This window comes from Panthera onca, chromosome C1 (genome assembly GCF_046562875.1).
Source record: "Panthera onca isolate mPanOnc1 chromosome C1, mPanOnc1 haplotype 2, whole genome shotgun sequence".
Classification (NCBI taxonomy): Eukaryota; Metazoa; Chordata; class Mammalia; order Carnivora; family Felidae; genus Panthera; species Panthera onca.
The window spans coordinates 137,687,269-137,712,543 of record NC_138346.1 but is presented as its reverse complement, the minus strand read 5'-3'; the positions used below and the strand labels follow the sequence as shown (position 1 = coordinate 137,712,543).

The following is a 25,275-nucleotide window of genomic DNA, read 5'->3' as shown; positions in this document are numbered from 1 at the left end:
GGATTAACAGGTTTAGCTCAGTAGGAACACAGTAGTAACTCTTAGCTCTTAGGAGGGGGAAGTCCTAGACCAGTAGCAGAGAATGATGGAAAGGAAATCTCTAGTCAAGAGTCCTCTACCTACAAAAGAATTCTTCCTAGATGTCTCTCATAATATGATGTTGATGATGATAATGTATTAAGCCACTTAATCTCTCTAATATTAAAATTTATTTTATTAAACTGAAGTTACCACGCAGATGTTTTATTCATTTGGCAAACATTCATTAAACACCTTCTACATGCCACCTACCAGAGAATCAAAGGTACATAATATGGTGTCTCTGTTCTCAAAATTATTCACAATTCTGCAGGAAAATAAAATCCCAAAGGACGAAACACCATAATAGAGTGTGTGGCAAGAGCAATGTTAGGATATAATGTGTCTACATTGTAGGAAGGGGACTGAGTGAGTTTAGGTTTCATGGGAAAGATGATCCAAGTCTTGCAGCATGAGTAGGCATAACCCTGGAGAGGAAGTGAGGGGAGGGGGACATTCCAAGCAGTGAAAAGAGCATGTTCAGAGGAAGAATGGCATAACAGAACATGACATACTGGGGGAAGTACAGGTAGTTCAACATGGCTAAACTCGAAGTTTAAAAGGAGGAATGGAGTAAGGTATGACAAGTGGAAGTCAAGTCCAGATCATGAAGTTTCTTGACTATTATGCTAGGGACTTCCAATCTTATCCTGAAGGCAGTGAGGAATCTGTATGCAAAAGGACATGGACCTTACTTGATCAGATCCTTATGTAAAAAAGGTAAATCTGGATGTCCGTGAAGCATTGATTGGAAAAAGTGTTAAGTGAAAGAATGGAGAAGAGTTAACAGAAAATAAAAGCCAAATGAGGCAGGAGAGGTGAGAATGGAAGAGAAAAGATGGAGTCTGGTGACTTTGATGTGTCAAGAGTAGGTTGGTAGTGAGGCAGAGAGAGGAGTCAGGGATGACTGTTTGCTTTCTGATTTGTGGTTCTTGGGTTAATGAAATGAAATCCTGTAGGAGGAATAGATCATGGGAGCAGAAAGTTAGAAAAGATGTTGAATTTAACATTGCATATGTTTAGTACAAAGAACATATGAGACCTCTGTTTGAATTGGACCCAGAAGAAGGGCTGAATGGTAAGTATCAATTTGGGAGTTTTCAGGATTTGGGTAAAGAGCAGTCATATTCTGTGTACCTGTGTGGATTGGTAAGGCTGTGGTTCTCTGCATCCTCTGATTTGTATTTAAGCCACTGTTTTTAGTAATTTGTTACAACAGCCATAGAAAACTAATAGATCTGACAACACCCAAAAGGTCTGGAGGACACAACTCTTTGTGGAGGTGTTGGTGCCCACGGGGCAGACTTTTGTCAACTGGGAAAGGAATTAGTGGGCAAATTCTTCTTCCCTGCTCTTCAGTCTCTTCTGACACGCTAGGATTTTATATGGTCTTTTTGAAGCCAACAGTGAGATAGCGAAATCAGCTGTATTTTACACAAAACCGAAGGAGCGATCTCCTTATATTCCTACTCCTCACCCTTTGTGCTCATTCATGCTTCTCTGAGGTTGCACTTCCTACAGAGGTAATGGTATGTAAGGATTTGCCTCCCTCAGGCTGCTTTCTAAATGGTGTGGGAAAGTGACGACAGCTCCCAGGCATTTGGATGAGGCCAGCCAGAAAGTGTGTGCAGGGTGATCAGAAGAAGGGTCAAGGCACAGATTTCTGGGGAACCAGTATTTAAGAACTATGTGAGATGCAGAGAGCCTGAAGGAAGCTATGGACAGGGCAGAGAGGGGGAAGTAGGAGCCATCAGTGGAATCAGAGATGCAGTGGTGGTCAGTGCGCTCAAATAAAAGAAGAATGGACGTTTTAAAATTAACACCTTGTAGGTCATTGCTGACCTTGGCCAAAACTAGAGACAAAGCCAGGTTACTGGAGATTTAGGAATGAATTGGAAGAGGTGGAATATAAGCAGCAGGTGTTGACAACTCTTCAAGGGTGTTGGTTATGAAAGTAAGAAGAAAGTGGGATAGCTAGAAAATTATATTAGGTGGAAGGAAGGATTTTTAATTTCAATTTCCTTTTGTTTTGTTTTAAGATTGGAGAAACCTGAGCATATTTATATTATAAAGGAAATGAGCCAGCACAGAGGACTGCTTAAAGATTCACACAATAAACAAGGAGACCACACAGACATACATCTACTAAAAGAGTGCAGCATTTTTCTGTTACTTCCCTTGAATGCTGACCCAAATGCAGAAATGTGTTTCCCTCCCCCAAACTAACATCAGAAGTTTGGACACAATATCTGTTTGAGGAGGTGGGCAGCTCTGTTTCTAAGTGAGTCACAGGAAAGCAACAGGGGCCTTTCAGGGCTACTCTGTAGAGCAGATATAGTCAGTGGACTTGGCCCTTTGGCCTTCTGGCTTGAAACCAAGTGATCTGAGCACCCAGTGAGTTAAAACCAGCAGAAGTCAAGGTGCACTTAGGCTTCTGGAATGGAAAGAGATTTTTACTTATAAACTCTTCAGAATTCTCCTGTAGGTTATTCCAGAGGAATAAAGTCACAGAATGTGATGATTCTAGGGTAGGACAACCCAAGAACCTTCTTTCCATTAATGCTGTCTGAAACATACATACTCACACACTGAACAAGAATCAAATGAAGAGAAAGGTTGTACAATTCTCCCCTTTTAAGAACCACAGATATTTAGTGCTTGGAGGACATTTTTAGAATGATTTAGTTCAGTACTCTTATTTTACAGTTGAAGAAATTGAGGCATAATAACAACATAATAATAACAGCATAATGATAATAAATTATACTTATAATGTGCTTTCACATAAATGAACTCATTTGATCCTCAGAGAGATTTTGAAAGAAAGGGAACAAAACCAAAGCAAAATAGAATGCATTGAAATTGCACCTTAAATATGTTACTTTTTAATCCTCACACTTTTATCAAATGGGAGCATTTATCTTTCTCTTTTTCCTGCTTGATAAGTTGAATAAACTGTTTGCATTTTACAGGTAAGGAAATATGGTGAAGAGATATAAAAGGATACGCTTGATGGCAGACAAATTTCCTGCCTCTAAAACTCATGTCTTAATCTACAATAGACCTCAGGATTCCTCGATTTCAGGGACTTAAAATATATATTTTATAACATTTTATGCTTGTCAAGATAGTTTCACTTACATAGTTTAATTAGTCATTATGACAACTCTGTATGATAGATGAAACCACAAAGGAACTGAAAAACTTGTTCAGTCTCATAAGTAGTTAACCATGTGCTAGTATTAAAGCAACAATTGGACTCTGAAGTTTCTTTTCTTCCATAACAGTTGTTCTCAGTCTTGCCTGCAAATGGTAATTATCTGAGGAGCTTTCAAAAAAAAAAAAAAAAAAAAGACAAGTGTCTGGGCCCCGCCCCAGACTAACTGAATCAGCATCTCCCGTGAAAGAGGGACCTGAGTGTCTGTATTTTTTAAAAACATTCCAGGTGATTCTTATAGCCTATGTTGAGAATCACTGCAACACGTCATACATTTAGAGTTATTTTTTGTTCCACACAGTCTGATTTCCTCTTCTGCAGTAATAGCTAACATTTTAGTAGCATTATAGAGGCAATGTGAGATTCATTGCATTTTAGCTCTCCACTGAAGAGAAACAGTGCTACTGTGTGTACAAGCATCTTGTAACATAGGTTACCAAAGTCCTATGGAATTGCCCACTCTAACAGCAAATAAGTAAATAAATAAATAAATAAAATAAGATAAAGTAAAAAAATAAAGGAAAACAAAGTCTTCAACCTATGCTACTCTAAGGCAGTCAAACACTTTATTCATATGGCACTAGATGACAAACATCACATTGCATGGGTAAAATACAGAGGATCAAATATTACAAACATAATACTTTTGTTCTAATTGCTGATGATGGTGGCTATGGCGTGAGCAGAAACTCCATTGCAGGGTGAGACTCAGAACGCAGATGAGCACAGAGCTTGCTGCCTCTTATGCGGGAGCCCCTCGTGTATTATTGCTGGTATCCATGTGTAACAGATAGTATTGTGCACTGAGCTGGAAGATAATAAATAGATTGTGAGATGATGATTTACAGAAGGGTGCTTAGAACTCCTTGAACCAGCAGGAGAAGAAACTGGTGTTGCTACAAGGTTGTACTGTCAAACTCAAAATCTTTTTTTTCCCCTTTTTCTCCAGAGGGTAATTTCTCCAAGACATAACTTGCTTTCTTCCATATCATCTGGAAGTTTGGTGGTTAATTACTAAAACGCCTGATCCACAAGTCTCTATCTGTCCTATTTTTTTTTTCTCCTTTTGGTTGACTTTCTTAAAAGAATGTCTCATTTTAAAAGAAATAATTCTCATTAAAACTGTCTGTACTTATGGGTTTTTATATAACTGTTTCCACTTCCTTTTAGAATCCTCCCTTATTTAAGCTAGTGTGGCTTAAAGAAATTGTATATCTAAAATATATGATTTGAGATCTTAACGACAGCAGCCAAAAAAAAAAAAAAAACTTGAAATAGAAACAGTGAATTCTTTGCATGATTTCTTATGGCACAGTTGTTTTATTTCCTATGATTCTCCTTGACAGAGAAAGAAACAATTCTAGAGAAAGTGATGGTGGTAGATATATTAATGTGATTAATGATATTGTTAGCTTGATGGCTCATCTGTACCAAATGAAAAATAGATTATTTGCCAAGACTGCTTTTTTAAAAAATCATTCTAATATTAAATATAATCAAGAGATGAAAGCACTAAGTAACATTGCCAGAAATGGAAGGTGATTTATTTAAAAGCTCATCTCAGACCAGATGTTCCATGGAAAAATGAGTTGCTGTTAGAGGTGAGTTTTATATATAGGCTAAGCCAACTAGCCCTTGCCTCTCCCTCGTAGTGGCTTAGTTTAACACAGTGATTAAGCACACTGGCTTTCTAGTCACACTAGTGACTATAAATGCCAGCTCCAACACTTGCTAGCCATGTGAGTTGGCAAATAATGAAACCCCATCATGCTTCCATTTCCTCATTTGTAAAAATGACAATAGAAAGAGTACCCATTTCACAGAGTTGTCATGAAGCTTCAAGGGGCTAACATTCAGTGTGTGCTCCATAAATGTAAGCTGTTATTATCATCATCAATCTGGCGTGTTCCCTTGTCAGTTATTTTGTATTCAGAAGGCTTGTGATAAGATATATACCTTCATGGGAAAACATGAGCATGATCTACCTGATTCATGTCTCTGGTAATTCAGTCAATTCATCACCCAGGATAGGGGGTGCCAGTGTAGAGAAAAGGGGAGTCAAGGTGTGCTGAAGCGAGACTGTGAGTCACTGTCTGCAAGAGCTTGGCTATACAGAAAGCACTGGGGTGCAGGAGAGAGCATGGGTGTCTGACCAACATGCATTTGAGAATAAGCTCTGCCTCTGGGGGTGAGAGCTTTAAAAATTATTGGATCTCTCTAAGTCTGTTCCCTCAAAAGTAAAATGTTCTGAAGATTTAAATGTGATCATGTATTGTGAAATAACTAGCTACATGTTAGTGCTCACTTATTATTACTGTTACTATTTTTAATCTTAGGAGAGAAGATAGAGGGCACTGGACAGCTGGTATAGGGAAAGATTAGGAGCCATTGTAGGAGGGCAGGGGACAGATTTGGGACAGTTTACCAAAAGGGAAGTAGTCAAGGTCTTTAGACACCAGCTAAGCCCTTCTGTCCCTCTGCCACTCCCAGTGAGCTGCCAACAGCCATCATTCAGACAAGTATTACTGAGTCCCCGCTATGGGTTGGGTATTTTTCTAGGTGCCAACTTTAAAGTAGTGAACATGACAGGCAATTTAATAAGCACTAAGCTCTTAGGGAGCTTGTGTTCTATGTGCACTCACAACAGGTAAACAAATAAGTGAGGCAGACAGTTTCAGAGTGTGAAAAGACAATAGGCAGAGAATGTTGTGGGACAGGACACCTTAGCAAGTGTCTGAAGAAGACCAGCTGCAGAGGTAAAATTCACTGGTTTGGAAGGAAGAGGTGCCAGCCACAGAAAGACCTGGGAAAAGAGCATCCCAGTCAGAGGGTCTTGCGCGTAACAGGCCTTGAAGTGGAAATGATCTTGGCCTATCCCCAGGCTAGTATGACATACTGGATCATAGTGGAGGGAGCAGCAGAGCCCAGGTTGTGGAAAGACTTGAAGGCCCTGAACAGAGTGCTCTGTGAAGCCATGGGGGGCCTCCATGGGAAGCAGGGGAATGAGACCATGGATTTACAATACAGGCTCTTGCCATGAGCTCAAAAATAGCATCAACATGTAGCCATGTAGAGTTTATAAGACTCATCTCTGTTCATTTGTTCATGGCAACAAACAAGTGGAGGTGGTGGAAGTAGAGATTTTATTCTCCCAGTTTGAGAAATAAGAAAACTAAGGCTCAGAATGTGCAAGTGCCTCCAGCTAGATGCCTCATCAAGGCCAAGTAAAATTAGTTAGTGTCGGAGCCGTGGGGTCCAGTTTAGATTTTGGGATTCCAATCTTGAGCTGTATTTCTTACAAGGAATTCAGATCCCACTTGGCTTAGCAATCAGATTTATTCTATTAACTATATATTTTAAATTTTGATTATTTTTATCCTGTTTGTTTTTCACACCTTTTGATTTCTATTCGATTTCCCATTAGATCCTGCCAACTAAGGGTAAACTCCTTGGATGTATGTGTTAGGCTTCTGTGAGTGGTAATAACCACAGTGCTACAAGAATCACTAGATGCATAAATATGACATGACTCTCTTCTCGCCATCTCCATCGTAACAGTGCAGACTGAGCTAACGGGAAGCCTAGTGAGTAGTTCAGATAGGTCTGTAGACAGAACCATGTCATGGACATCAGTGAAGATTGGCCCTTCCAGACCGTTCTCACAAACTGTGCCTCTCATTAAAATGTAGGCACAGTAATTTGTACTATTTGCTAATCCCAGCATTTGCGATTCAGTATTTGAAGTGTTTACAGTTTTCCATTTACTGATGAAAAAATGCACGCAGCCCAGATTGACAGCAGTCAAAGACAGCTTTACATATGTGCTCCGACCAGGAAAATGAAAGGAATTTCTTTAAAATTTAATGAGAGGCAGAAAGAAACACTGGTTCCTTTCAAAACTGTAGGATTGGCAATACTGGTGATGGCACTTGTAGGGATTTAGCAACTGAAGGTATATATACACTTGTCATAATGGTAAAGAGTTAGGAAAATGAAGCTGTATTAATCAAACAAAGTAAAGAAAATTTTCATTAACGCATAGTTTGTAAGCGCCACATTTTTTTTTTTCTGTTGGTTAGGAAGATGGAGGCATGCACTGGAAACACTAATTCTAATTATTACTGTAAGTGGGAGTTTTTGGCACAAGGTCAAGAAATAATAGGGGAATGTGTGAATCTCACTATTGAGCTGCAGTAAGCCTAATCATTTGAATAAAGCCAGTTGTTTTTTCTTGGACCGTCTCTGGGCTGTTCAGTGTTCTGGATGAATCTAACACAATCAGGCTGTTCTCTGGTGTATAACCACTTCCTGCTGACTCAGGGCAACTTGCTTCCTCTGTCGTTTATTAAAATGAAGCATTCATATTAAAACCCCATTTTTTAGTGATGACCAAATATACATTAGTAATGACATTATTAAAACTATTTTGTTTAAAATGAACTTTCACACTAACGTGTTGCAAAGCGGCACAAACAAATCTATCTAATTTCGCTGGAGATGGTTTTAAAAAGCTTGCAGATCTTTCTGGCACTATTACAGAAGGGGATTTGATGTGTGTTTCAGGAGACAATCTAAGTTTTTATGGCCATAAAAAATGAATACTGTTTCCACTACTCCACACAGCAAATAATGTATAATTCATGATTTTTCATTAACATGCAAATGTGAAATAGTGTCTTCTATGTTTGTATCTACTAATAATCTATTAAATATTTAGAAGCATAGTAAAGAATACTAAAAATATTTGGTCTGGATACTGTTTAAGTAGTTTTTCTCCTCATTTTTTATTTGTCCATATATTTACACATGTAAAAATGTAGGAGACACAGAGAAGCAAATAATCAATTCAGTATCTGGCATTTGTAATATAAGACAACAACTCTAATGTTTATGTAGCTGTTAGTACTTTTAATAGCATTTTCACATAGAGTGTCTTGGCCAACCATAGCAACAACCACATGAGGCTGACATTATCCCCATTTCATGGATCAAAAAACTAAGACAGTGATTTCCTGGCTTTTTTGGGTAAATATTTGCCCACTCAGCCAAGAAAACATGCCAAGTGTCTTGATTTATAATTTGTTGCACCTCAGGAACTCAATAGAATTTTGGGTATTAAATCAGAGTTCCAAGTGTTTGATAAATATATTTGGCTAAGACCATTACATATAGCTCACATTGGCTGAAGCATCTAAAATTTTCAGTATTCTTTCTAGGCTGCCAAGATTCTTCATTGGTTCATTCTACAAATGAACATTTGAATAACACACTATGCTCCTATGTGTTCAGCATTCTTCCAGGGGCCTGATGGGAGCTGGAGTTGAACACCAGCCACAGGCACACCATTAAGGGTAGAACTGTAGAGTCCAAAAGACAAGCCAATAACTTGATAGAGCCCATGCCGTCAGGGAATTCATCTTTAGTCACTGTGCTGGAATCTCCATTTAGAAGAAGTGAAACTAAGGACAGTATCTCTCCTCTACATGCAGACCTGGTCAGCTGCTCCTTCTGCCAGTACAGGAGACTGACTTCCATTATAAATAGTAAGCATATTAGAAACAATCTATCAAGCTGAAATTTTAGCAAAAGAATGGAGAAGTAGCTGCAAAGATTATACAAACAAAAGCAAGCACTATGGTTTAAAGTCATACCAGACTATTTTATGAATATGCTTCAGTGACAGAGTACATAGGCAAGGTTGGGAACCACAGGTATGGGCCATGTAATTCTTTTACCCAGGTGTGTTGCCATTCCAGCAGGTCCACTGACCTGTTTCCTTTTGTTGGGATCCTTTCTACTAGAAATCTGGCTCTGAGAATGTCATTTCCCCTTTGCTGGTGAATAATTTTATGCTCCAGTATATTTTTTGCTGAGTACATTTTTAATACTTTTCGTCTCCAGGCCTCAGCGAAGCTTCCATGCTATATTACTCCTCCCAGATGTTGTATCACATCCACAGGTACCATGTGGTATTTTTCATGGAAGCTTAGGAATTTCTTCTCAGACTGGCAAGGGCTTCTTCTGCTCAGTGGCCTGAGTGTGTAGATTGGTGAATTCTTGCTATCTAAATAAAGCCAAACGTTTTCTTTTCCTGCTGGGGTCATTTCCTGTATAGTCACTGTGATTGGTTCCTTTGTGTATTACTGGTGTCTCTCCCTCTTGAAGTGAGCTCTCAACCTTTATAGAATTCTCTAGGGGACCACACCCTGCATATGTAGGGTCAGACAACTGCAACAGACCTGTTACAATGAAGGATTTATTGTATTATTTTCATTTTTATAAAATAAATGTTTGTACTTCGCTAATTTGATAATATCAAGAACATCTTCACATTTCATTCAAATATTCCAATTATTTTTGCTTTGGGATTTACTTGTATCACTAATTCTCAATCATACATGACAATGTATATATCAGTCAGTGTTCAGCAGGAGAAGTAGAACACCTTTAGAGTGCCTGGTATAGAGTAAGCTCCTGGCAAATAATCACTTATACTGAATAAATGATCCTCTGATACTTAGAAAACAAAACGAATTGCTAATTTCTGTGACCAGAGAAATAACAGGAAAATCATCACAAAATGAATTTATGGGTGTAATTACCATCTACTGTATCCTTAGCAAACATATAAAATCTCCTTTCTTGACAGAGTAAAGTCCTACAAAATGAACAGGAAGCACAGCAATAAGCTACCTTGGCTTTACCAAAGGACTGACATCTTGTCCTACACAGGTTCCTTGTCTTTCAAACAGGGTAAGTGCAGTTTAAATGGTGGTCCTCATATCAGCATATCAGCAGACTCAGGCTGGGCCGGCTGGAGAGGTCTTGTTTAAAAGATTTTCTTAGGGGCGCCTGGGTGGCTCAGTCGGTTGGGCGACTGACTTCGGCTCAGGTCATGATCTCACAGTCCGTGAGTTCGAGCCCCGCATCGGGCTCCATGCTGACAGCTCAGAGCCTGGAGCCTGTTTCAGATTCTGTGTCTCCCTCTCTCTGTGACCCTCCCCCGTTCATGCTCTGTCTCTCTCTGTCTCAAAAGTAAATAAATGTAAAAAAAATTTTTTTTAAATGAAAGATTTTTTTAAATGTTAACAATTTTCTCATCTGAGAATTGTTTCCCTTAGCACTGCCATGACCATCCTAATTCAGTAAGTTTGTGGTAGGAGATGAGAATAAACAGTTTAATATGGTTCTCTGGATAATTCTGCCACATGAGCCGGGCCTCTAGCATGCACAGATGGCATCAGGATCATTCATGATTAGCAGTGGATCCATGGTGATCTGTGTGGGGATATTCAGGGAATCCATGGGCAGTTCAAACCCAGAAGAGAACTTTTTTGTATGTTGTAAATAAGAGTTAAGCAGAAGAAACTATGGCTATTATAGCCACAGTAATAAAGCATTGTTTTTATAGACCAACTTGGAGTTTGGGAACAAAGCTGTTTATATGGGAGCCCTTACCACTACAGTGTTTCTGTTGTGAGTCACTTGTCAGGCTAGGACACACAGCGATCTCACAGAGGAGCTCGAGGGATCTCAGGAGCATTAGGACAAGCAGGAGTACCTGCTCAGTGGCAAGGGGAGTCAGCAAATGTTTTTAAATAACATTTTTAATGCTGATTATTTAGCATTTTAGAGAATCTTGAGTATGAAAGCACAGGAGATATGACAACCAGTACTTCCAAAGATGGTACACTGCCAGAGAAATGTACCATTAGGTATAAAAGAAGGCAGTGCTAACTCAGTGGTGACTGGTAATGAGCGTAGATTCTATGGTAAGATACAGTAAGACCAGAGAAATGGAGATCTGTTCTTTTTGTTTGTTTGTTTCCGGTTTATTTTGTGACTCCTTGGAGGCCAAAAATGTTTTCCTGCTTGGCCAAAAGAGCAAACAAAAAAAAAAAACAACCAACCAAAAAAACACTCGATGCTAAGCTATTGGCATAGAGAGGAGAATGAGCTGCAGGAATTCAGGTGTTCTCCTTTCGCGCTGTGAAGTCTATACCATGTGCAGGATCCATGTAGTGAAGAGAGTAGTCACAGCTAAGGCAATCCCAAAGCAGCTTCAAGGCCCCAGAAAGCCGAGAAAACTGGAATATATACCCAGGATGACTTAGAGTAGTACAATAAAGAGTATAAATATCAAAGAGCACTATAGTGAAGAATATCAGGGAACAGTCTCAAAGCCAGATCATTTCTCTCATGTGTAGACACTGTGAGTGAGGTGAAGGACAGCCTAACTACTGGCAGTCAGGTGCAAGAAATGGCACAAGAGACTAATTGCCTTGTCTAACAACTTCCACCTAACTCACTGTTATGAAATACTTTTTTGTATTTAATTCCATTACATAACACTGTGCTAAGTGTACATCAAAGAGGGTGAAAAAAGAACCCTGCATGGTTCTGGGGATTGCTCTGGCTAGTTAAACAGAAACAGAGGTGATGTTCCTAAGAATCTCAGTCTTGGCCCTTTGAGGCAGTGAAATGATCACAGTAATTATATAAGAACTACTGATGGCTATTCGGACATGGGGGTACCAGAAACCAAAAACTACTTCTCAGATAAGATGAACAACCCAGTAGATAAGTTGAAAAATATTTCTATTCTCTGTCTCTCTGCTTTCATGTTCTGCATCTTCATGATAGCGTACCTAATAGCCATAAATATCGATAGAATAGCACTTGAGACTGTGAGACACAATGTTGCTTAAACTCTTACTTTCAAAGAGCATGATTTCTTCCAGACCTGACCTGATTTTTGTTGTTGTTCTTCTTCTTAGCCCAGAGCTTGTGCTGATTTACATATCTCTACTAGCTGAACCACATCTGTTTCTCAGGTCCAATTTTCAAGTTCCAAGCATTAGCAGTGTGACCACAGAGATCTGTGATCTGATGCTTTATTTGATTTTTATGTGTTTGTTTTAATGGAAGAGTAGAAAAGGAGGGGGAAGGAGGGGGAATATTTGATTTGCTGTCTAGCCGACACAATTCCAAAAAGCATTAAGCTGAAACTGCTACAAGTGTTTATTTTCTAACTCTTTCTTGTATAATGGGAACAGTCAAGATCTGAACACGAGTCGATACAAGGTTTGTGGTTTTATGATAAGCATATCAGCCAGTGGATAGAATAAACCCCAGTGACAGCTGTGATGGTTCTTGGAATCAGACATCCTTCAATAACATGTTCCCCCCATAGCTTATAGACACTGTTGTAGAATAGGGTCAAGGCTTATGGCAGATGTTGAATATCTCTGAGCTATGTGAAATTTCTCTCTGTGGATCCGTGCCTAACAACCATTACATCAAACCACAGGTACAACGAAGCCTATTTCCCTCCTTGACATGCTATCGTTGTTACTCTAGAGGCAAAGCCTTATGCTATTGCTAGCTGAAAAAGACACCTCTCTAAAAGCTGAAAGAGTGCAGACACAGAATTGGGAACAGTTGGGCTATTCCAGCCATCAGAATATAAAGAAATGATGTTATCCATCACAAACCCGATAGCTCATTACAGTGTGATGTCTTGGAATGATACCTGAAATAATAATGACAATACAAAAAATAATAATTTCTGTGGAAATTTCTGTGATGTTAGCATGCTTCACAACTGCAGTCTTTGTCACAACAGTAAATATGTGTTCTTTTCATACAAAAAAAAAAAAACTGCCTCATTGATTGATTCATTGAATGAAATTTTTCACTGAACAATCAGATTCGGTTTACTCTAAGCATCTGATAAAAGAAAGTTAGGAAGCCTGTGATTAGCATGGGTCAGAGAGCTTCCAAATATCAGTGAATTTTCATAACACCTGTTGAACTACTTATCATTCACCAAGAAATGCTGAGTGAATAAACATTCTCTAGGTTCTGTGGAGAAAGTTAAAGGAAGAAACAGTAAAATTTTTATACTCACAAGACATCCTGGAGAAACTAAATATATTTTAAGAATAGTGGCAGGAGAGCATCTGGGTGGCTCTGTCGGTTGAGTGTCTGACTTCAACTCAAGTCGTGATCTCGTGGTTTGTGGGTTCGAGCCCCACATTGGGCTCTGTGCTGACAGCTTGGATACTGGAGCCTGCCTCATCTGTGTCCAAACCCCCCCCCCCCCGTCCCTCCCCAGCTCGTGTGCTTGGTCTCTCTCTCTCTCTCAAAAATAAATAAATAAGCTTTAAAAAAAGAATAGTGGCAGGAAAAATGCAAGAAACAAAAATTACAAAGATCACTCTCAATGACTGATAATTTTAATACATGAAGCTAGTAGCATCGTAATAGTTTACAAAGAATATTATACTTTATCTCATTTGATAGTCAAAATAATATGGTGCCATTCTTAGAGTCAACAACATTACTCCTAGCAGATCATGGACTATGATGTCTTCTCCTCCCCACATGTCCCCCCGTATCTACCCCGGCCTGGGAATGCTCTTCTTTCCACACTTTTCTGTTAGTGAGCTGCAGAGTGAATTTAGAAAAGTTCTGTAGAAAAATATGCTTGAATTGGGGGACAGTTTGTAAATGTCTCTGACCTTGAATATCAGATATTATTCGTTCTTCAATAATTTCTTACCTTTCGGTGGGAAACATTCTACGAGGCCTTGGGAAGAAAATTAGTCTGGAGAGTTTGAGATTATCGTCCAGGGTCCTGTGAAAAGAGCATTAAGACACCCAGTTTCTTGATTTTCCCGGTTCATTAAGTACTACTTCAAGGAGGAAGAAGAGCTTTCTTGAATAACTGGCTACAGTCCCCAGTCTACAGAAAACCCTTTGTAGGTGGCTCTCTTTGTTTCCTACATGGAAGGAAATCATCATGTATTCTCAAACTGCCATCTTCTCAGTTTGCAAGATATATCATAATAGATACCGAGAAAAAAAGAAATGGATATCTTAGAAACTGACAGAGAATGTATGTCTTAAAAATGCAAGTACTTTGTGTGATATATTTGTTTTAGTGTTTCCTGGTGCTATGGTTTGCTTTTGGTTCTGCAGATTCACAAAACACATACACCCCTGTGTCTATTCTCACTGGCCAAGAACATTAACTACGTTAATGTTAACTACGCTAACGTTAGTTTTCTTTACCAATCTGTAATACATTTCTCACAAAAAGGTCTATATAATAGTTTACCTTTTAATTTTCTTTGTATTTTATTTTTCTAAGCATTTGTCATTCAGGGTATGGCATTCTGGGAATGAATCATTACAAAGCACTACATTTGAATAGTTTAACAACATTAACCAGTTGTCTCAAAATATTATTATAAATTGAACTTTTATGTGACCATTTAAAAAAGAACTATGCATTTAAAACTACTTACGTAGGGAACTCTATTTTAAAGTCTGCCATATTCCCATTAGTGAAGTTTTCTAATTCTAGAAATTAATGGACTTAGAAAATAGCCTAAAATTTAATTCTCTTTTAAAAACATGATATTACATATACAAAATTTTATCATACTTCATCTGATCAGCCAAGTAGAATGTTTTAATATTATCTGTGGTTTCACGACTTGTCACATGATAATTTGGGTTGGAACTAGTCAGTCTGTTCTAAATCCAGTTGTTTTTTATTCTTGCTTTGTTTTATTTATTTTTTGTATTTTTTCCCCAGTATCATAGCAAGACTCCTTTCCTCTGAGGCATATTTCATATCTTCTTCCCAGTGATGAGCCTTCAGGAAAAAGACTACCCATTTAGACAATGAATCCACAAAAAACAAAGTGAAAGTTCAACATACATCTCATTGATTTGATCTATGAAAACATAACAGAAGGAGAGCTCAATCTGAGCTGAGTATCCACATGATTTCCATATACTTCATGTTTCTTAACGAAACATAAATATGAAGTATGATGTCAAATAAAGTCACTTATGTCCTCTACTGCAGAAATTAAATTATTCGAGTTGGTTATCTACACTGATTTAGTTAATGGTCAAGTGGCCAAATCCACACTTTGCTTGTGTTGCATAAGGTCTTAGTCTTTATTATGTACCCCTGGGAATTATGGTTGAAAATGAAAGCAATTAAAGAGTTGCTGGGAATTATTTTATTATTAAGAATAACGTGCTCATCTGCCTGAAAGAAAAAAAGATGGTAGAACTCTAAGTAGTGATGGCCATAAGCACAGAGGTGGAAATGAAGATAAAATGGGGAGGAGAGAGGTGTGTGATCATCAATTAAACACATGTTTATTTTCATCTGTTCATTCAACAAACATCTATTGCATGCCTACCAGGGTCAGACACTATGCTGAGCACTGGGAATACAGAAATGAAAAAGTTAAAGTCTCTGTGATCGTGGTGCTCATATCGATGGAGGATTCCAGAAATGGTAGAGTGTTATGAGAGATATAAAATAGGTATTATGGGAAAAGCATGGAGAAGCAGCCTTAAATGGCCTATAGAGGCTTAGGAAATGCTTCCAAGAGAGTAATGCTCTGTTCATGAAGGACAGTGTCATTAGCTGGTTATCTCTGACTAAAGAGAACTCCAGGTAGAGGCAATAAGTTTTATTTTCAAGAAGGGGGATATGGGTTAGAACATGGTATATTTAGTGAAATGCTAATAAGGGTGCCTGTGAGGTGGTCTTAACACAGGAAACCGTAAGTCAAGAGGCAGATTGTAAAGGGACATCAATGTCCAGCTTTGTACTTTATGCTGAAGGCAATGAGAGGAGGCCATAAAATGATTTTAAGACATAGAGTGACGTGGTTAGATTTCTGAAATGACATCTAATGCATACACACGTGTCTTAATAGTAGGTCTACTTTACTGCTGCTGCGGGGATTCTGTTTCATAGGGTAAAGACAGTGACACAGCACAGTATAGTTGGAAAGCCTTGCCTCAAAGTACCCATGGGATCCTAGACAATGCTCTAAAACTCTCCAGAGTAATTTTCTTCATTGAAAATGAAGAGACTAGTTACATGTACTTTCAGGTCTCTTAGGCTTGAAATTTCTGTGTTCTCTTTCTGCATTTTGAACTCTGCTACCTTGTAAATATAACTAATGAGAGGCTGCCCTTACCCTACCTCAATACTGAAGAGAGGGCCAGCCAGTCACATGACTCAAATGAGCCAGTCGCCAAGTAAGATTTGGTGATATTATTCACTTAACGAGGCATCCTTGGAGGCAGAATTCTGATTATAAAACCCCACAGTGTACTGATCTGTGACAGAAGCCACAAGAGGATGGTACACATGGGAGGAAAATAATTAATTTCCACACCTCCTACTTAAGCAGGAGTCCAGCTATGTAGAATAAGAATAAAAGTGAAATATTATAAGTCCATCTGTAGATTTTGTTTTTTTACTGAAGTGGGCCAATAAATTTTAACATCACTGCCAACTCAACTTTTACTTTAAAACATTCAAGTAAAACATTCACAATTCTAGCTTTGTGGTGGTTTCAATTAAAAAAAAAGATAGGGGAGGAATGGAGGAGTGAAGGACAGTTCTAGCCTCTGTGAGGGTGAGGTTTATTTAAATAGAATTGACACTTTATCTGATTTGAAATGAAGACATGTCAATGCAATGATAATGCAAGGTAATTTCAATTCTGCATTCACAGGAGTGTTCAGGGCACTTCTAACTACGGTTTGGCACTCTGACAGAGAGCCTTGTGAGGCTCCTGTACCGGCAGATAGCCATTTCACATTAATCATAAAAGGCTTTCTGGAAAGTTAGGGTCTTTGCTTTTTAAAGGACAATTTCAAAAGAGTTATGTACCACAGTTAAACTATGAAGTGATCTAGTAAATTCAAATGAAAGAAGAACTGTCCACAGAAAGAGCTAACATTTTAAAAGCAAAAGAAAATAAAACAAGATGTATTTGAATAGGTATTTCAGTTAGGACTAAGGAGAACTCTCAAATGCAGGGAGTGCATCATGTGGGTTACTCATAGACACCCACACAAGTGACAAAAAGTGAACTACTCTAGAGGAGGATGGAAGAGTTAACTCTCAAACTACTATATCCTATACAGCCTAGAACGCTCTTCTAAAAGTTAAATACAGGGGGGTGGGGGGGGGGGGGTGGCTCAGTCTGTTACGTATCCGACACTTGATTTTGGCTCAGGTTGTGATCTCACAGTTCATGGGTGTGGGTGGATCAGTCAGTTAAGCATCTGACTCTTGATTTTGGCTCAGGTCATGATCTCATGGTCCGTGAATTTGAGCTCCTTGTGGGCTCTGTGCTATGAGCACAGAGCCTGCTTCGAATTCTCTCTCCTTCTCCCTGCCCCTCCCCTGCTTGCTTTCTCACTCTCTCTCCCTTAAAATTAATAAATAAACATTTAATTTTTTTTTAAAGTTAAATTCAAGCAATAGTGCAAATGTTTATGTTCTTCAGGTCATAAGGATGATCTAGTGATATAGGTCAAAATTAATTCTACTATCTGTTCATATGGAAATGGCTGACTGAATTAGAAACTGTAAAAGAAAAACGGGTGCCCAGGTGGTACAGTTGGTTAAGTGCATGATTCTGGATTTTGGCTCAGGTCATGATCTCATGGTTTTGTGAGTTGAACCTCACTCTGCACTGACAGCATGGAGCCTGCTTGGGATTCTCTCTCTCCCTCTTTCTCTGCTCCTCCCCTCCTCACATTCTCGTGTTCTCTCTCTCTCTCAAAATAAATAAACTTAAAAAACAAAGAAAAAAATTCTTGAGATGATCTTGACTAAATAAAATCTGCCTCATTTCAGACTTTTAGATAATTTGCACATAGCAATATAGTCCAGTCTTAACTCTCATCTCGGTGATCCATCAGCTTAAAGCTTTATCTTGATCATGATGTGGTCAAAGGAATCAGTATAGTCTTTTTTATATTTGCTTATAACAAAGTAACTGATTGTTCTAAGTCCTGACATTAAGTAGATGGGCTCCAGACTCCCATTTGCTTTTGTCAAAATAACTCAGAAGTTGTGGTACCAAAAAAAGTGAGCTAAAATCTATTTGAATTTTTTTAATGAAAACAATTCCATTTCATTATAGTGATATTCCAACTCTTTCTCTGTCTGTCTTTCTCTCTCACACACATACAATAACACACAGATTGCACTAAAAACAATAGAGGATGTATATATTTAAAGACAGTATTAAAATATACTGTTAGAATTCTGGTATAATCAATAAGCATAATCTTTTTTATCATACTAAAAGACTCATTTTTATAACTTTTTAAATGATTTTTTAATGTTTATTTTTGAGAGAGACAGAGAGTGCAAGCAGGGGAGGGACAGAGAGAGAGAGGGAGACACAAAATTGAAACAGGCTCCATACTCTGAGCTGTCAGCACAGAGCCCGTCATGGGGCTTGAACTCATGAAACGTGAGATCATGACCTGAGCTGTAGTCAGTTGCTTAACCGACTGAGCCACCAGGCGCCCCCATTTTTATTTTTTTTTAAGTTTATTTTATTTATTTCGAGAAAGAGAGAGCACGGGAGGGGCAGAGAGAGAGGGAGAGAGAGAAAATCCCAAGCAGGCTCTGTAGTGCCAGTGCAGAGCTCAGTGTGGAGCTTGAACCCATAAACTGAGATCATGACCTGAGCTGAAATCAGGAGCCAGATGTTTAACTGACTGAGCCACCCAAACACCCCAAGATTCATTTTTAACTATGAACATAGCAAATGAGTTAACTCTTTGTGTACCCAAATCTGTGATCTATTCAGTTATTTAGAAAATGTTATTGAGTGACTGTTATGTTCCAGATATTATGTTATCCCCTAAATGTATTATTATAACATTAGATTGCTTGTTTTTGCCCTCACAAAGGGTTTAATAGTAAGACCATACAATTGTAGTGGAAGCATCCACATAAATTATTTTTTAAAGAGTCAAGTAAAAACTAATTGAAACAAAGCTATTATTTTATCAATCTTACCCTACTGTCTCAGAGACTGATCTGTGTGCTGATGTTTATTTGTAGATTTGCTATTTACCAAACAGTTATTGAGTGCCTATTATGCACTAGATATTTTTTAAGTTTATTTATCTATTTATTTATTTATTTATTTATTTAGAGAGAGAGGCAGAGAGAGGGGGAGAGGAAATCCTAAGCAGGCTCTGCATAGTCAGCCCAGAGCCGGACACGGGGCTTGAACCCAGAAGGGGCTTGACCTGAGCTGAAATCAAGAGTTGGACACTCAACCAACTGAGCCACCCAGGTGCTCCAAGTCCTAGATACTTTTTAAGGCATAGGGATGGAGTATATCTGTGAACAAATCCATCAAAACTCATTCCTTCACAGAGCTTATGTTCTAGATGAAGAGACACAATAGATTTTATAGTGGTTAATGGTGGCAGTGCTGTGGGAAAAATTAGAGCAGATTGAAAATGAGATGCAGGTAATGGATACAGGGATGGCAATTTAGAATAAGGAGTCAGTCGGGGTAGACATTACTGAGCTGATACTTGGGCAGTGACAATATTACTGATTGACTTTTATCCCACTTCTACTTGGTTAAATGGTTAAAATACCTGATATTGAGCAATTGGATAGATGTTATTTGCTGTAGTCTTCCAAAGATCTTCACAATCGAATCTCCAGAACCTATTAATGTTACCTCAGAAGGTGAATGACACTGAATGTGATTTAAGTTTATTAAAAAGAGCAGTTTATCTTGGATTATCAAGGTGGGCCTAGTACAATCAGGAAAGTCCTTATAAGAGGGATGTAGAAGGGTCAGTGTCAAAAACAGAAATTTCCACCAATTATGAAGATAAAGGGAGGGACCACAAGCCAAGAGATACACTGGGCCTCTAGATGCTAGAAGAGACAATGGAATTAATTCGATCCTGGGGATTCCAAACAGAATTAGTCTTGCTGACCCCTTGATTTTAGTCCCATAAGATTTATTCCAGATTGCTGATCTCCAGAAGTGTAAAAGAATAAGTTGGTGCTATTTTAAGTCACTAATTTGAGGAAGCAAATAATGTTTCTGATTGTTCAAATCCAAGAGTCTCATGGACAGGTTACGTCTTATAAATACAGCATGAGGTACTGGTTAAGAACAAGGACTCTAGAGCCCTAATACTTGGGTTTGAATCCAAGCTGTGCCACTGGCTTTTCTTGAGACTTTGTGCAGTTATATGACCTCTCCTGTACCTCACTTTTCCCACCTATAAAATGATAATAGTAGTATTTATGGTACAGAGGCTTTACAAAGAGCTAATATTTGTAAAATGTTAATAGAGTTTTTGATAGATAACAAATGTTAAATAAACTGGGCTCAGAGACAAACATTGAACTTAAAGTTATAGTTATGTCATTTTATAGCTCAGTAAATGTGGACAAATCATATAACTTCTATGAGAGCTTGTTTTATTATGTGGCAGTAATACAATACCTTGCAAGGCTGTTCTGAGCAACACAAAAGAAGACGTATGAAAAAGTTCCATAAGGTTCATTCATTTATTCATTCACTTAAAAATATTTAATGAACATCTGCCATGTGTTAGTCACTTCTGTGAGTCCTAGAATGTAGTGAGGACTATCACAGACATATTTATTTTCCTTATAGAAGTTTTATTCTAGTGAGGGAGATAGAAAATAAACAAGTGCATGAATAAAGTAAATTCCAACACTAATGAGTGTGCTATGAAGAAAGGGAAAAAAGGAAGGTGTCTCTGATGACCTGAATATTGAAATGAAGCTGATCGTACCAATATATGAAGAGGTGGGTTTCATGCAGTGGTGATAGTTTGTTAAATGACTTTGGTGTCAATTTTAGTGCTCAAAAAAAAATCAAAAGGCCAGTTTGGTTAAAGTGTAGTGAATAAGGGAGAGAATGGTAAAATGTGAAATCTGAGAGTTAGACATGGTCCTAAACTTTGAGTTTTATTCTGCTTGTAATGGGAAACCATGGAAGGGTTTTAATCATAGGTTCTGATTTATATTTTTAACGTTTTACTGGCCATGGTATGGAGTTTATTTGGAGCAAACATGTGTTCTTTATTTTTAATAGGAGTCTATATTCCTCCATCATTCTTAGAGTGTATTTAGATACAACTCAGAAATAGGTAGGTGTGTTGCTTATAGAGGAAAAAGAATTTACATCACTAACTCTCTCTCTCTTATCTATCTATCTATCTATCTAGACCCACCTTTCTATCTAAAACAAGCATAGATAAATTATAGTCTGTAGGCCAAATCTACCTGGTGCTTCTTTTTATAAATGAAATTTTATTAGAATACAGCTATGCCCATTTTATATATTGTATATGGCTGACAAAGTGGAGGATATAACTATATAACCTTCAAAGTCCCAAATATTTATCATCTAGCCATTTACAGAAAAAGATTGCTAGCTCCTGATTATATATTTTGCTCATTTATACCTAGATTCTGATTTGCTACAACACGTAAGTCATCACTTATCTTGTTTTAGCCTCCTGGCCTACCTTCTCCTGGTTGCTCAGTTACTGCCAAACTTGACTCCAGTATTCCCTCATCTTTCTTGTCAGTGTCTCCGTTTTAGTTTCCATACCTTGGCCTTTTTGGGTGGTTGATATCCACATTCTAGCTTTGTCTGCTGATTCTTCTGACGTATTCTAATTAACGGTTTGCCCTGGAACAATATATATTGCATTACATATGCAAACACAGTGGGACTCCCTTCTGCCTTTTAACTTCATGGATTTTCAATATTTGAGCAGGTTCGAAATGCAAATAAAGTATTTTCTTTCTCCCCTCCCCTTCATTTTCTACTACATATAAGCCCTTTCACATTCACATTGAGGATAAGGAAATCACATAGCTGGCAGGCAAGTAGCTTCAAGCAGAGATCTCTTGTATTGGCAGCAATAGCGTAAAATGGTCTCAGAAAGAACACTGTTCACAGTTCCCTTCACTGATATTTCCCACATCTTCTTTTCACATTCCTGGTTTTAAATAATCGACATCCTGATTTCCCTTTGTTCTGTTATCAATCATTCTGCTGCATGGTTATGAAAGAAGAAATGTGTTACTTAATTTCTCTGGATCTCAGTTTCCTCTGTCACAAAATGAGTAAAATCAAATTGTCTCTAAAATTCCTTTGGACTCACACATTCCCTAATATATTTCTAAGTCCTTCTGAAAAGATGCCTTTGCAAAAAAATGATCCTTGAGCAAATACATAGCAAATATTAAATTAGCTTACTTCTTTTCCAAGCTCCTGGGCAAGATAAAATGTCTGCACCACCCTCTCATGCCGGTGACACAAAGCTGCTGTTTTCAGGGGTCGTTGTTGAATATAGATTCACTGTCTTGATCTCTTTGGCTAGTTCTGTTAAGCACACGTGCTCCGAAAGAGCCGGAATCACATCTCATAATTGTGATTCTTTCAGAAATGAAAAATGTTCGCACCCTGAAACAGCTCCTTTTTCCTTCTGACAGAACAGCTAGGTCTCTGTAAATTCAGGAAGTTATCGAGTGTGCCTGCCAGGAGGTAGGGGGTTTTGAAAATATTCTAAGTCAGATAATATTTTCTCACAAATACGGAAAGTACAATCCTTAGTTTATAATACGTGGTCTAGAAAGGGAAAGGAAAAATAGATCCAAATGAAAAAGTGGCCTTAAGAAAATCAAAACAACAACCAAAGCAGCCTTTCAGAAGCACTGGATTCATCTTTCTACTTTGCCATAGATTTCTTTAATCAGATGAATGTAACAAGTTGATTAGGCTTTACAAGCTTTAAGAAAAGTCAGAACCACTTATACTGAAAAATAGGACTCGGGATGTAAATTATTCACAGTTCATTAGACTAAGACAAGCATTTCTCAAACATTTCTCTATGCTTGAGAAAAGCGACATATTGAACTCTATTTTACTGTGAGGCTCAAAATGGCAATTAACAGTCTTAAGCTGCATATAAAACCCAATATGAACCGCATTTACAAGAAAATTGTGTGAGAATCAAATTATGTTATCTTTGGTTTGAAGAACTAAGAAATAATTGCCAATAAGTATTCATGTATAGGACCAATTTTTTTGAAACAAGTTATTTTAATTACTACTAGTGTCAGGAGTACGTGAGGGTGATTTTATTAGATTTAATGTGTTTAGTGAAGCTGCCTGACTGTTCTTGACAGTCTTGCTATTCTTGACAAGACATTAGAATTTATTTTATACTTGCATTGATCACTGCAGACCAAGGCTGTAATAAAACTATTTTTTATTCTAAGTCTATCTCTCATGTTGCAGTACTTTTAAAAACTTCAGCTAAAAAAGCAGAGCTGAATGATGAATTGCACGGTATTATTTTTAAAAGCTGCAGAACATTTACTGATACCAGTAAGAAGCAAATAAATGGATTTAAAGACTGTGAACTCTTCCCTGTATTTGTATTAGATAATGCCTGCTCCTGTTAGATCACCTGATGAAGAGTCTCCTGTTGTTTCTGTCTGTATTCTCTGCTTTGACACAGCTTCCAGGCATTTGAAACTTCCTGATCCTTTTAAGAACACTTCTCCCCCTTTAAAGGCCCTACCCTTCCATGGCAAACAAACAAACAAAAAATGTTTCTAAGAAAAATGAAACAAAACCCAAAGCGTATCTCAAGCTACTGAAAGCAAACAAAAGAAACTGGAAACTCTCTTTCACCATATGCTAAGTTCTCTGGAAATTCACCCAGGAAGAGACCATCATTCTTTGTGGAGAGGAGATTGAAAATTCAGTATATCTGAGGTTGACATATGTGGACTTCCTTTCGCCCCATCTAAAAGTTAACTGCTTTCTCACTCAGGGTTATTTTCTCTTCTCAGCCCTTGTAAATTTTCTTCACTCTGAACACCTAAAGGCTTGGCAAACATGTCTAGATTAATGTATTTACTTGCAGCTGTGAATAGAGCAAAACTCAGAGGAGACTATATCTCAATGTTTATATTAACATCATGTGATATAAATTAACACTTTACAAGGTTTCCATTGACTATTAATTTGCAGTTATTCCACAATGAAAGAGCTTTCAGATGGTCTGGGGAAAGAGTCAGAACCTGAAATAGAAGTGTGCAGTTATAAAAATAAATCTCGAGAAAGAAGAGAAGAGAAAGAAGAGGAATGTTCTAATCTTACCTTCATCATAATCTTATTAGCATTTCTAGTGAGTAGTTCAAGTATCAGTCTATAGTCTTATGACTCTGTCTCATAAATATGTCAAGAGCAAAGTATAGTTATTTTAATAGTCTGTGTTGGTGGACCATCATGGATTTAATTAAGAGACAACTAGTGTATGAAATATGACACAAAAGCACAAGACTTAATGGAGAAATGTTTTACTGCAGATTTAAATCAGGGCCACAGACTTAATGATGATCCAGGCTCAGAAATCCTACTTAAATTTAATTAATGCAGACTAGTGCAGACCTGTTCATATAGAAGAAAAAAACACAGGCATAAAATACATTAGTGATTTAAGATTCTCAAAGTACACTGCCTTATTTATAAGGTTATGTGAACATGGGTTATTAATAGCTTATTGTTTTGAATTTTATTATATGAGATATTTAGAATGTAAGCTGTATAAAAGTCTTTTAAAACATTATTTCCAGCCTCTTCATTTTTTGTGATGAAGCGCCACCTCCTTCACTTCTTAGCAAAAACACCAAAAATCACAGAAAGCGGTGTTAGCCATTTTGATCAGAGAGTGACTGAGGGAAACGTGACTTGATTCTGTGTTCTTTCGGAAGGGACATAGGTGTCATTTCTTTAGCTGAGCCACATGTATGAACACAAACAGAGGATGGACAAAATAGTAGATGATCTTCATATTTCACTCCGCAGTCCCTGTGTTTTACATTAAAACACTGAGTTGGAGGATCTGACATCTGTTCTATCCCTAAACTTTACTATTATCCCAGGGAGAAACCATCACCAAGAACTTTTTTAAATCTATTGAAAAGATACAATCCTTATTACTCTTAAGAACTTAACTTATGAGGTATAGCCTCATAATATTTACTTTTTCTTAGCAGACTTACATTAAGCCATATCCAAGATTACTTGACT

At 37.8% G+C, this 25,275-nt stretch overlaps 1 protein-coding gene and 1 long non-coding RNA gene across 3 annotated transcripts in view; one reads left to right on the top strand and one right to left on the bottom strand.

The window, feature by feature from the left end:
• Nucleotides 1-25,275, top strand: part of LOC132670902 (uncharacterized) — a 500,514-nt gene that overhangs the window by 339,657 nt on the left and 135,582 nt on the right. The window lies entirely within an intron of this gene.
• The window catches only part of LOC132671398 (uncharacterized), a 55,274-nt gene continuing 33,861 nt past the window's right edge, over nucleotides 3,863-25,275 (bottom strand). Inside the window, exons 3-5 of one of the 2 annotated variants that reach the window (XR_009607087.2) lie at nucleotides 21,689-21,855; nucleotides 13,860-13,934; nucleotides 3,863-4,103 (exon numbers count right to left, since the gene is read on the bottom strand). This is a non-coding gene — a long non-coding RNA (uncharacterized LOC132671398). The remainder of the gene's footprint in view (nucleotides 4,104-13,859; nucleotides 13,935-21,688; nucleotides 21,856-25,275) is intronic. The other variant, XR_009607086.2, reaches the window with a different exon arrangement.